At 35.7% G+C, this 12,896-nt stretch overlaps 1 pseudogene; it reads left to right on the forward strand.

Annotated features, from left to right (window-relative positions):
• The first annotated feature begins 9,160 nt into the window (after positions 1 to 9,160).
• LOC102884915 lies at positions 9,161 to 10,088 on the forward strand (annotated as a pseudogene).
• The last annotated feature ends 2,808 nt before the right edge of the window (positions 10,089 to 12,896 follow it).

The raw sequence follows: 12,896 nt of genomic DNA on the forward strand, positions 1-12,896 counted from the left end.
AAATGAGTGGGACTACACCAAACTAAAAACTTCTGCTTAGCAAAAAAAAACAAAAAACAAAACAAAACAAAACAAAAAAAACCTGTCGACAATGTAAAGAGACAACCATCTGAATGGGAAAATATATTTGCAAGCAACGCCTCCAATAAGAGCATAATATCCAAAATATACAAAGAACTCATATGACTCAATAACAACAAAAACAACATATGATCCACTTAAAAAATGGGCAGAGGACCTGAACAGACACTTCTCCCTAGAGGACATACAAATGGCCAACAAATATGTGAAAAGATACTCAACATCACTAGCTATTAGGGAAATGCAAATCAAAACCACAATGAGATACCATTTCACCTGTTAGAACAGCTATAATCAACAGGACAAGTAATAACAAATGTTGGAGAGGATGAGGAGAAAAAGGAACCCTCATACACTGCTGATGGGACTGCAAATTGGTACAGCTGCTATGGAAAACAGTATGGAGGTTCCTCAAAAAAACTAAGAATTGATCTACCATATGATCCAACAATCTCTCTCCTGAGTATTTACCCCGAAGACTTGAAAAACTTTTTGTATCACCTGACACAAAAAGATATTTGCACACCGATGTTCATAGCAGCACTATTCACATGAAAGCAACCAAAGAGTCCTACAATAGATGATTGGCCTAAGAAGCTGTGGTACATATATAGCATGGAATATTACTCAGCCATAAGAAGAGATGAAATACTGCCATTTGCGACAACATGGATGAACCTCGAGATAATCATGCTAAGCAAAATAAGCCAGACAAAAAAAGTTGAAAATCACCTGGTATCACTTATATGTGGGATATAAACCTAAAAGCAACAAATAAACAGGACAAACAAACAGAAACCTATGAACATGGAGTATATAGACTAGTGGTTTCCATAGGGTAAGGGGTGGTGGAGGATAGGGGAGGTAGACGGGGTAAAAGAGGTGACAGAAAGAAATCTAACTATGAGAGGTGAACACACAGTGTAAATATACATAAGCCTTAGTGTTAAAGTGTACAGCTGAAACTTATTGGATTTGGTTAACCAATGTCACCTTAAAAAAGTAAATAAAATTTAAAAAAAAAAAAAACATGTCATGCATTGAAAGTGGTAATTAGAGGGAAATTTACAATCTTAAAGGTATATAGTATTTAAAATGATGGCTGAAGTTAAACTTTCTACTTTAGAGGAATAAAACAAAATAAAATCTAAAGAAAGCAGACAGAAAAATATAAAGGTAATATATAAAAATATGAGCAAAAGTTAATGAAATGAAAAACAAAGATACAGTATAAGGAGAATTAATAAAGGTACCCCCAAATGAAACTACTAAAGTTTTCATCTTTTTATAAAATTGATCAAGAAAAAATAAAGAAGATACAAATAATATTTAAAATGGAAAAGAGTTGATAGGTATAACTTATATAATAAAGATAAAAATATTATAAAAACATTACATCAGTAAATATAAATTTTAGTAAAATAGACTAACTCACATAAAAAAATACAACCTCAAAAAATAAAAATAAAAAATCTAAATGATGCTATAAATTTTAAAGAAATTAATCGATTTTTAAAAATCTTCCAACAAAGAAAACACCAAACCCAGACATTTTACACTTGAGTCCTACTACTCTCAAGAAACAGATAAGTCAAAACAAAATGTTGTAGCACTAGGAAAACTGTAACTACTCCTCATTTATTTTGTAAAACTAATATAACCTCTGACTTAATCCCATGTAAGATAAATGCAAGAAAGGAAAACTGAAGGACAATTTAACACAAGAACACATTTACAAAAATCTTAAATAAAATATTAGCAAATTGAGCCTTTTCTTAATTAAAAAAAAATTGATGACCAAGTTTGGGTTTCCGTCAGGGATGCAAAGATGGTTTAATACTAGTAAATCTATTAATATCATTTCATTACCCCAATAACAAAAGGAGAAATTATATATTTATTTTACTAGACACATTATTTTATTTTATTTATACTAATTAACGGGACATTAAAATTTTTATATAAAATTCAACACTCATTCATGATAACTCTTAGCAAGCTATGAATGGAAATAAATCTTGGAGTTTCTAAGTGGACCTGAAATAATTAGCTTTGCTCTTTCCCACTTATATTTTTTATAAGTTAAAAAATAAAACAATCTGACAGTGAAACTTATTGCAAATAGTGAAATAGTGAATATGCAATCTCCTAAGTACTTATAATAATGAGTCACGTGATTGGGCAAAATACACAGGAAGTGAAAGTGTGCCCAAAACCAAGTGGAGGAACTATATCTACTATGACAGGAGATGGTGTGGCTTCAACCAAGTCCAGTATCCCTCAGGGTATCCCTGAAAGGCTTCCCTTGGCTGAAGAACCCCTGAAGAAATCAGAAGAAAGTAAAAGGACCCACATTTGTGATTTGTCACCTGACATTTATTGCTTTGCACCTGACCTATTTCTGATTCTATTGTTGCATCTTCCTCTCTCCAAAGACACAGTCCCAATTGATAGCTGTTTTTTTCTTCACAAAGTTCATTTAAGTTCATTATACTATAGGTGAATTAGCTACTTTTGAACCCAGGATCCCAAGAGGTTCTTTTGTTTGTTTAATCAGATCATCCCTGCACACCTGTTGAGGGATGAGTCACGTGATTGGGCAAAATACACAGGAAGTGAAAGTGTGCCCAAAACCAAGGGGAGGAACTATATCTACTATGACAGGAGATGGTGTGGCTTCAACCAAGTCCAGTATCCCTCAGGGTATCCCTGAAAGGCTTCCCTTGGCTGAAGAACCCCTGAAGAAATCAGAAGAAAGTGTATATAAGTTATATCATTTTTGTTAATATATAATTTGCAGGAAAACCTGTCTTCCCATTCAGAGGTCAAGATATAGACTTTGTACAAACCAAAGAGAATGTCTCACCATTGAAACAGTCTTTAATTCTTTCAATTATGCAGAAAATATAAGCATTTTTCTTAGAACTAAACTCAGGAAATATCTTTTATTTGGTATCATTATAAGATTGTAAAAGGTAAAGAACATTTGGAAAATATTCCTGGGAAACCATGGGCAATGGAAACCTATGAGACTTCTGCCCACTCACAGACTTGCCAGTGAATGCAAGTGTGTAAGTGAATGAAAATATTGTAGAACACACCGTCACTAACAAACTCCTACTCTACTCTGAATTTACCCTAAGAATCTTTGCAGTTAAATTGCCCACAGAAGCCATGGACAGCAATCTGATGGGTGAGTATGATTTACTTAATCATGCCAGTTGTTCACCCTCCAGAATACAAGTAGTTCAAAGTTAAAGAGCAGAAGCCTTTTTTTGAGCTATGTGTTTCCAAGCCCAGATCCTAAATAATTATGAACAGTGTTTCACAATAGGAATCAATGGTTATCTTCAATTTTACTCTATTCTCTAGCGAGTGACATTTGAATTTTAATAAGACTTTAGAAAGGAGTCATCTTAAGAAGTTTGAAGAATAAGACAGTAAATTTTGAAGGAAGAAATATAGTCTCCCTCGTATGAGATCCTGGGAAAGTGTTCCTGTTCTCTCAATCCAGCCAAAATGCCTCCCTGATGTTTATTTTTTGCTACACAACTTGAATATCTACCACTAGCAATAATTTTCTATATTTAATGAGCAATACCACAAAGCACACTTGAAAAGGTAAAACATTCTGTTATTAATAAGACTGCAATAAATCAATGAACTTTCATATGCCATTCTGCATGAGGTTACCCAATATGTTCCAGATGGGACTGAGACACTAAAAGATAATGATTTTTGCGAGGGCAGAAGTTAGAATATTATGGTTGCACAGGGCTTAGGGCAGGTTGCAGGGAGCTTGGTGAGTACCATATGTAGGCACTTGGAATCTAGATCAGAAGACAAGAAAGGATAATAGGACATTTGGTCAAGCGTGATCATTCTCTGAGTGGTTCTACAGTATTTGGGAGGGCAACTAACAGGTGAGCCATATATTACATATCAAGTCAGATTCCTGTCTAAAAATTCAGAGTCAGAGGCTCTGATGTGTGATCTGAGCACATGCTGGAAATGGACACTCCACCCTCTGTGAGAAAGGAAGAGCCTTATTTCCCCAATCTCAGAGGACACTCACCTCAAGATCATTGTGGGAAATAAGTTGAAACAACCAAGAGGAAACCATTCATGTTCCAAACTAATTGAGGTCTCCTGGGAAGATCCTGTTCTACCCCAGTGATGAGAGAAATTGGAAACCCTAGAGACAGTGACTGCAAATGGGAAACATTTCAGTTACGACAAATGTAATTAATTATTATTGTTGAAGACCAATCATGTCTCCACTATAGCTCTTAACTCTGAAATAAAGAAGGCTGGGTAGTGATTCATCTAATTCCCTGAAGGTTAATTGACAGATACCATCACAGGGAGGATGTGGATTATTTTCTCAAAAGATAAAAAGGAGAAATAAATCAGTCAAATAAAGAGTAGAGAAGACATGTTTTATAGGGGTTACAAGTTGAGTTTCTGTGATCAGACTGCTGGGATTCATACTCCTGCTTTACCACATCCTAAGTCAGTGACCTCAGGCACAATTCTAAATAATTCTGGATCTTGGTTTCCTCGATTGCAAAATGAAGATTAAATTACAACCAGCCTCAGAGAGTTGCTTTGAGAATTAAATGAAGTAATCTAAGTGTTTAACTTAGTACCTAACACTTAGTAACTGCCTTATAAATGTTTGTAAATTAAATTAAATACAGCCAAAAGTGAATCGCTTGCCCTGGTATCTCCTATTAAAAACTATTCTTATTCCAGGAAATTCCTCATTAGAATGTATTCTATTAAAAACATAAATACAACTGGGTGAATAACATAAATATGATTATCAGTGTCTAAAACATTAGATGACTTTATTTTCCAGATCTCCTATAGTACTAATAAGTTTTCTCGGAAGAAATGTAGAGACTAAGGAAAGAGCCGGAATGGACTGGGTATCCTTGGAAGACAAAATGGCATTAGAAGTGGCAAACTTCCAAATGGGTGAGTGGAAACCAGGAAAGCAAAGACAATTATTTCTGAGACTTTCTCCTAACTAGGTAGAGTTGGGGGCAAAGCACGAAAATTCGATTTAGGAAACTTGGATTCTTCCTTAGTTTGCTCCTAACAAGCCTAGTGACTGCTGACTCTCTGATTTCCATCTTCGAAATTAGAGGATTGGCTAAAATGATCTTTAAGGTGCTTTATATCTCTCAACTTATATAGCTCTCTTATTGAGAGATCTTGATCATTTTATTTTTGGCTAAGATTTTTTTTCTTTTCTTGTTCTTTTATAGTAGTTCAAAGAGAGACAGGGCAACATGGATAGAGCATTAAAGATTTTTTTTATAAATTAGTGAAGAGAATTTCAGGGAACTATTCTCAAGTAATATAATGCGATGAAAGAAGAGGGCCCTTAGACAAGTCCAGAAGAGAATATGAAAGCTGTGGTTACTGAGGTGGGAGAAAGTGAATACCCTAAGAAATAATGCTTGAATTAAGAGACTTGGGCAAGGAATCACATTAGAAAGTGCAAATAGTCTAGATTATAAAAGTAAAAGAGATTCAGAAACAATAAATCATGCGTTGTATTGTATGTAGTTGAATTACAGGCATGATGAACAGACCTATCAACAAATATTACTTTTTTAGAATTTAAGAGGACTTATAATTTTCTATTTAATTTCAAAGAGAGCAGAAAATTTAAAATGCATCCATGGAAGGTGGGAGGGTAACTCTAGGGATAGAGCAAAAGAAAATGTGGAAGAGTGTGCGAACTCTGTTCACACAGGGAAACTCAGCAGGTCCTGGGAGAAGAAATAGAAAGAGTAAATAGAATATATTTAATATATATCCTATGCCAGGCATGATGTTAAGAGCCTAAAAGAATTAGTTTGTTTAGCCTTTATACTAACCCGTGAAGAACATACACATTATTTTCATTTCACAGAACATAGTTATTATTTACATTTCACAAACCAGGAAATGGAGCCTAGTACCAAACTTCCCAAAGCTTCACAGCCATTAAATGGTTGATCTAGGTCTCAAACTCTGATCTATCTTATTCCAGAACCCACATTCTTAACCCCTAAAATCAACCATGTGGGCCCTCTCAGTGGATCCAAGGACCGGGACTCAAGTAGCCTTGGCCAGACTCCTTTAGAGAAAATAAAGTAAAGAGATGAACAAAAAAAGGAAACCTTACTCCTAGACCACCACCTTCTCCCTTCGGTCCTCCCTCCACCACAGCACTCTTAACCCCAAGCCGCTTTTAAAAGGTTCATTCTTTTTTATTCTTAAGTACAGATCAAATAGCCTAGTGTAACTTTGAGGATTATGACTAAAAGTGACTTTCTGATTTCTAAAATTGTCTCAATACATTGAAGGTTTAAAGCCTAAAATGTAAACGGACTGATGCTATAACCTTTCAATTATACTTTAAATGTAACTAATCAATTGTCAAGGACAAAATGCCTAGTCTCTTTAATGCAATAAAAATGCACTGATCATCTGCTATGCGCCAGGCAAAGATCTGGTCTTGGATTTACAGTGGTTTACAAAATAGATATGGTCTGTGTTCTCATGGAGTCAAAAAGTAGGGCACTGAGATAAAAAGTAAATAAACTATAATTACAAATTATATTAAGTACCCTAAAAGAAATAGAGCAGTGTGCTTATAGCATTAGGGGTAGAGAGAACATAGGATTCTCTCGAAAGGCATCATTGTGGAGGCTATGTTTAACATGGCACCTGAAAAAATAAGATCCAGCCATGCAAGAATGTAAGCAGAGCATTTCAAGTAGAGAGAAAACATTGCAAACATCCTGGAGTGGAAAAACGTTGGCATCTTCAAGGCATAGAAGAAGACCAGTACAACAGGAAAAGCAAGAGGTGAATTAGGAGTATTCACAGTGATGAGATCATGAATGACCTTGTAAACTAGAGAAAGGAGTTTGAATTTTATTCCTAGGGAAATGGCACTCCACTGAGTGGCTTTAAACAGAGAAATGGATCTCACATAAGGTTTTAAAAGATCTAGTTCTGACTTCAGGATAGAATTGCAAGAGTGTTTTTGTGCGGTTTAGAAAGAGAAGAGAGCAGAAAGGCATGAGGTACGTTAAAGGAGAATGTAGATTATCACAGTGAGCGAGGAAGCAGAGATTAAGAGGAAAAGTTTTAACTTCACAACATTAACTATAGTCAGACCTGTTTACCTCACATGGAGCCATGACGACAAGCTCACCTTGAGGTATTAGTGTCGTGTGACATTACAAAGCATGTATATTTTATGATAGTGTTTTTCTATTTATTAACACAGATAATGTAAAATAGATTCTTTTCCCTGGGCTCATTCCTCAATCACTTTATTATTACTTAATACTACATTAATATTACTGTTAATTAATACTACATCAATATTGTAACAAGAATCTTTAATAAGAACTTGCCGGCTGGTATCTAGTGTAATACTCAGCAGTGTGAGTCCAGTAGCATTATTAACTATTGACTGTCATTCCAACAGCATTCTTGATTAACAGGTAAAATAAAATCATGGCTTAGCTAACATTTTCACCCAACTCAACTGATCAAATTTCTCTTTATTTTTTTAAATTAATTTATTTATTTAAATTAGTTTCAAGTATACAGTACATTGGTTAGACATCAATGATGTTCATAAAACAATCCCACTAAGTGCTCCCTCCACTTAGCCATCATATTAATGCTAACTGCATTCCCCCTTCCATGCTCACCAAGCCAAACTATCAACTACTAATTTGTACTTCTTTAACCCTTTACCCCATTCTCCCAGCCTCCTAACTTCCCTCCCCTCTGTCGGTCACCAAATTGTCCACGATATTTGTGAATCCGTTTTTGATTAGTTTGCTCTTTTTGTTCTTTAGATACCACATATAAGTGAAATCATATGGTATCTGTGTTTCTCTGTCTGACTTATTTCACTCAGCATAATAACCTCTAGGTACCATCCATGTTGTTACAAATGGTAGGATTTCATTTTTTTAATGGTTGAGTAATATTCCATTGTATATATGAACCATAATTTCTTTATCCAATCATCTGTTGATGGGTATTTAGTTTGCTTCCATATCTTGGCTATTGTAAATTGTGCTGCCATGAATATTGGAGTGCATAGACCTTCATGATTATTGTTTTGGTTTTCTTTGGATAAATACCCAGATATGCAATTGCTGGGTCAAAAGGTATATCCATTTTCAATTTTTTGAGAAACCTCCATACTGTTTTCCATAGCGACTGTACCAATTTGCAATCCCACCAACAATGTATGAGGGTTCCCTTTTCTCCGTATCCTCGCCAACTCTGTATGTTATATTTTTCATTAGCAAGTTATACTACTATACAACAACTTGAGTCTGATCCCTAATTTTCTTTCAGTACAGGTGCAGTATGTCTGTGTGTTCTATTTTTTGTTGGACTAGTTTATATGTTAATGTTAGTTAGCTATATGTTAAAGTTGGTTTAGTTCATACATTAGCCTTAGATTGTAAGGTCTTATGTCTAGCTTATGTTACACTCAACTAGGAAGATTTTAACAGATTGGACAATTGATGGGAATGTGGAGTAACCAGGCAGGTCAGAATGCCTTTGCGCAGGTCCTTCATAAGGGTATCCACGGGCTCAGTCGCCTTTCGTCTCACCCAGGGAGCTGGAATCCCCTCTAGTTTCTACAGTATTATTGGAATCTCCTCTTCCTTGGGCTGGGACCCTGTGTTGGAGAGCCCCCAGATGAGACCAGGATCCCCCCCACCCCCGCCACCGCCTCCTTCGGGAGAGCCTCTGCAGCCTCGCTCTTCCTCCCGGCGATCCTCTACCACCTGTAGGTGCGGGTCCAGCCCAATTCAGGACCCTCCTAGTGGCTTCGATGTGGCTCCTTTATATTATGAGACGTAGCTAAACTTCAGTTGATTCTCCACGTTGATTATTTTATAATTTGGTTGTAATTTCAATTTGGTCCTGGGAGGAGATGAACCCTGCTTTTACCTAGTCCACCATCTTCCCCCATACTCCTCACCAATGTCTATCTTTTATTTTTACACACAGACCAGGCCATAGTCAGGAATCAGTGATGAAAAATTATACAGCAATAACAACATTCATCCTGATGGGACTGACAGATGACCCAAATCTACAGATTCTGCTTTTTATCTTTTTGTTTCTAACCTACTTGTTGAGCATTGCTGAGAATCTGACCATCATCACTCTCACCTTGGTGGATTCTCACCTTAATACACCCATGTACTTTTTTCTCCAGAATTTCTCTATCTTGGAAGTCTCATTCACGACAGTCTGCATACCCAAATTCCTCTACACAATGACATCAGAGGGCAACACTGGTACTTACAATGCATGTGCCACTCAATTATTTTTCTTTGTTGTCTTGGGTGTAACTAAGTTTTTCCTCCTGACAGCCATGTCCTATAACCATTACGTGGCCATCTGCAAACCTCTGCATGACACAATCATCATGAACAACAGAGTCTGCTTCAAGATCCTTATTGGCTGTTATTTGATTGCTCTGATCATTGTCATCCTGTCATTTAGCATGGGCTTCGAGCTCGAGTTTTGTGACTCTAATGTCATAGATCACTTTGGATGTGGTGCTGCTCTCATCCTAAAGATTACACAGGGTTTATAGAGTGATTTGTCTTGGTCCTCACTGTGTTGACACTCCTGTTCATCTTGGTGTGTATAATGATGTCTTACACTTACATCATAAGAACTGTTCTCAGATTCCCTTCTGTCCAGCAGAGGAAAAAGGCTTTTTCTACATGTTCTTCCCATATAATTGTGGTTTCCATCACTTATGGAAGTTGCATCTTCATCTACATTAAACCATCTGCAAAAGAAGGGGTAGTTATTAATAAGGTGGTATCAGTGCTTACCACTCGGTAGTCCCAGTAATGAATCCTTTCATTTATACTCTGAGGAACAAGCGAGTGGTACAAGCTTTCAAAGACATGCTCAAAAGGGTTGCATCTATTTTGAAGAACTAAAGGACTACAAAGTACAAAATGACAAATTATAAAAGAATCATCCATCTCTATTTTATTTTTACCTAATTGTATATTAGTCATGGTTTTATACATCACAACCCCAGTCTCTTACAGTTAATGACCACTGTTGAAACATGTATTAATTTTTTATCTCTATCTATTCTCAGAAATACGTGGGAATAAATTTGCAGTAAACATTTATAACAATACATTCATTATTACTTATGGAATCAAGAAATGTAGACAGCATTAATTTACTATCATATTGGTGCTCAGCTATCCCTCTTACACTGACTGATATGTCCTGATCTAGTCCCAGATTTCCCAATAACATCAATGACAGTGATCTATGTATACAGAAATGACCCTGTTATTGCCTGGTTTGATAAAACTGTCTCTCCCACTTTCCCAGGAGATAAAAATGTAGACTAAAATTTTCTTCTAATTCCATTTGCTTAAAAGTTTTACAACTTCTTTTTATAAAAGCCTAAATTCTTTCTAAATAAAATTTCATATTCTTATCATTTCGTGTATATCTGTGTATGTCTGTGTGCATTTGTTTCTTTTTTTGGAATGTCAGATTAACAAGTTTAAAGGGGCTAATGGGACAGGTGAAATATGACAGCTTGTACTTTCATTCTGTTCTATTATCCCAATTTTCTACTATAATGATTTTTCTAAGTACAAAAAAAAGAAAGCCAATCTCAATCCTGCAGGCTTTCAAAATTAACCAATGAATAAAGAATAATTTTTAAGTGCTCAGTTTTTGCCTTTTCAACTAAGCCCCTCTTCCCCCACTAACTCTTTTCATCATAATTTTCTATTGTTTATCTGCTGTTCTAAGAAAATATACACTGTACCAGAAGTCAGAAAGTAAGTACAAGTTGTACTCTGACATTTCCTACCACCTACTCAGACAAATCCTTTAACTACCTCATCCTTTCCAGATCTCAGGAGGTGCTAAACTGATTGCAAGGTGGAGGAATAGGGAAGCACTAGAAAACAGGTAAGAAATTTCAGTGATATTTGGAGAGATATTCTAAGCTGATTTACAACACTAAAAAATTGGACCATAATAGATCAGCAGTCCCAATGTTCCTCATGCCAGAGTTAAGGAATGAATAAGTCTTTCTTCAGCTGAAAATTGCATGAGGTGAAATGAATCTTCATTCTCCCAAACCCATTCACACTCTGTCCGCTGGAAATCACCGGATATGCCTTTAAAAACAGAATGAGAAAGAAAGACCTGTAGGAATTCTGAACTGTGGACTAAGCAAGTCTTGGTTAATAAGTCAGATTATCAAGCTAAAAGAGCAATGAAAGGACATATTTAGTTTGTTGAAAGTAGATGGAAGTAAAGGCGTAGGTGCGGATAATGATTTTTCTTAGTATCTCTTTTTCAACTAACTTTGAAAATGAATAATCCTCTTGTCATATGAAATATTTTTTCCTATGATGATTTTATTAATTTTTCTCTCTTCACTAAACACTAAGCTCCATGAAGTCAAGGACTATCTCTACTTTTCATTACCAAATATATTTCCAGTCGAGTTAAATATTACTCCATATACCTCTTCTATTGAGCTGAAGAAAGCTTCAGCTATTCTTACCCTTCTCCCAACCCAGTAGTACATAGATCCCGTGGTCTTCCTGAGGCCATGGAGAAGCTCCTCCAGACATTAGTCCATGAAAATACTCATTGGCCCCACCTACATGGACTTTACTGTCAACTAGCTCTACTGTTTTCATGCCATTCTTGAAAATGAAAATCTTTGAGAAAAATAAGACCTGGGAATCTTATGCTTATAATCTAGTGCCAGGTAATTAATCCCACTAAATTATAATCAGCTCCAATGATGGTGCCAATATCAATGTAATATTTGACCAATACAGCTCATGTAGTTCTTCACATTCTGTTTTACTAGGTATAAGGACAAACTATCTCAGCTATGGAAGCAAAACAATCTTAGATTTACTTCAGTCAATCAATGTATTACCATAGTAAACACATCCTGCTGTGCATCGATAAATTATACTAGCAAGGTTGAACAATCCATATCCATATTTTAAAACACATTGTTTTCTAAAATATATCCAAACAGATTATGACATGCTTTTGTAGACCAGATTTGGAAATCTAGGATTATGACAACTAAATGTCTTGAAAACTTTAATAATAATTCTTGTCTTAGAGTTTGTCTACATTGTATTACCTAATATGTGATCTCTAGGATCTTAAAAGTTGTGTAGCATATGCCATGGCTGAATGATTCAGCAAATGGATTATTCAACATAAAAAACAAGATCTATACTTCAGGAGGTCAAAACGATTAGCATCGAAAACTCAGTGTATGATCATGATCTACTGAACAGCAATGCAGAACCAAACTGATCACATCCACACACACACACACACACAAAATGGTCCATCTTGCATCACAGACTGGATATTAGATAGTGTGAATGCTACGATTTTGTTATTCTTTTCAAAATTGTTTAGCCTATGCAAGTTTCTTTACCTTTCCATATACATTTGCCTTTCCATATACATATCGATATATCATTTTGTCAATATCTACAAAAAAAAAATCCTGCTAAGATTTTGACTGAGTTGCTTTAAATCTATAGATCAAATTGGGGAGAATTTACATCTTAAAAATGTCCGAACTTCTTTCTGCTATAGTTGTTATGGAGGGCCACCACTGCAGAAAGTTGAGGTTCCCCAAAAGCCAGGATACTATTCCCCTGGACTACAGTGGAGAATGCACAGAGCGGGGTGGATTTCAGACCCACAAAGAATTGAAGATA

Source organism: Pteropus alecto, unplaced genomic scaffold (genome assembly GCF_000325575.1).
Source record: "Pteropus alecto unplaced genomic scaffold, ASM32557v1 scaffold624, whole genome shotgun sequence".
Classification (NCBI taxonomy): domain Eukaryota; kingdom Metazoa; phylum Chordata; class Mammalia; order Chiroptera; family Pteropodidae; genus Pteropus; species Pteropus alecto.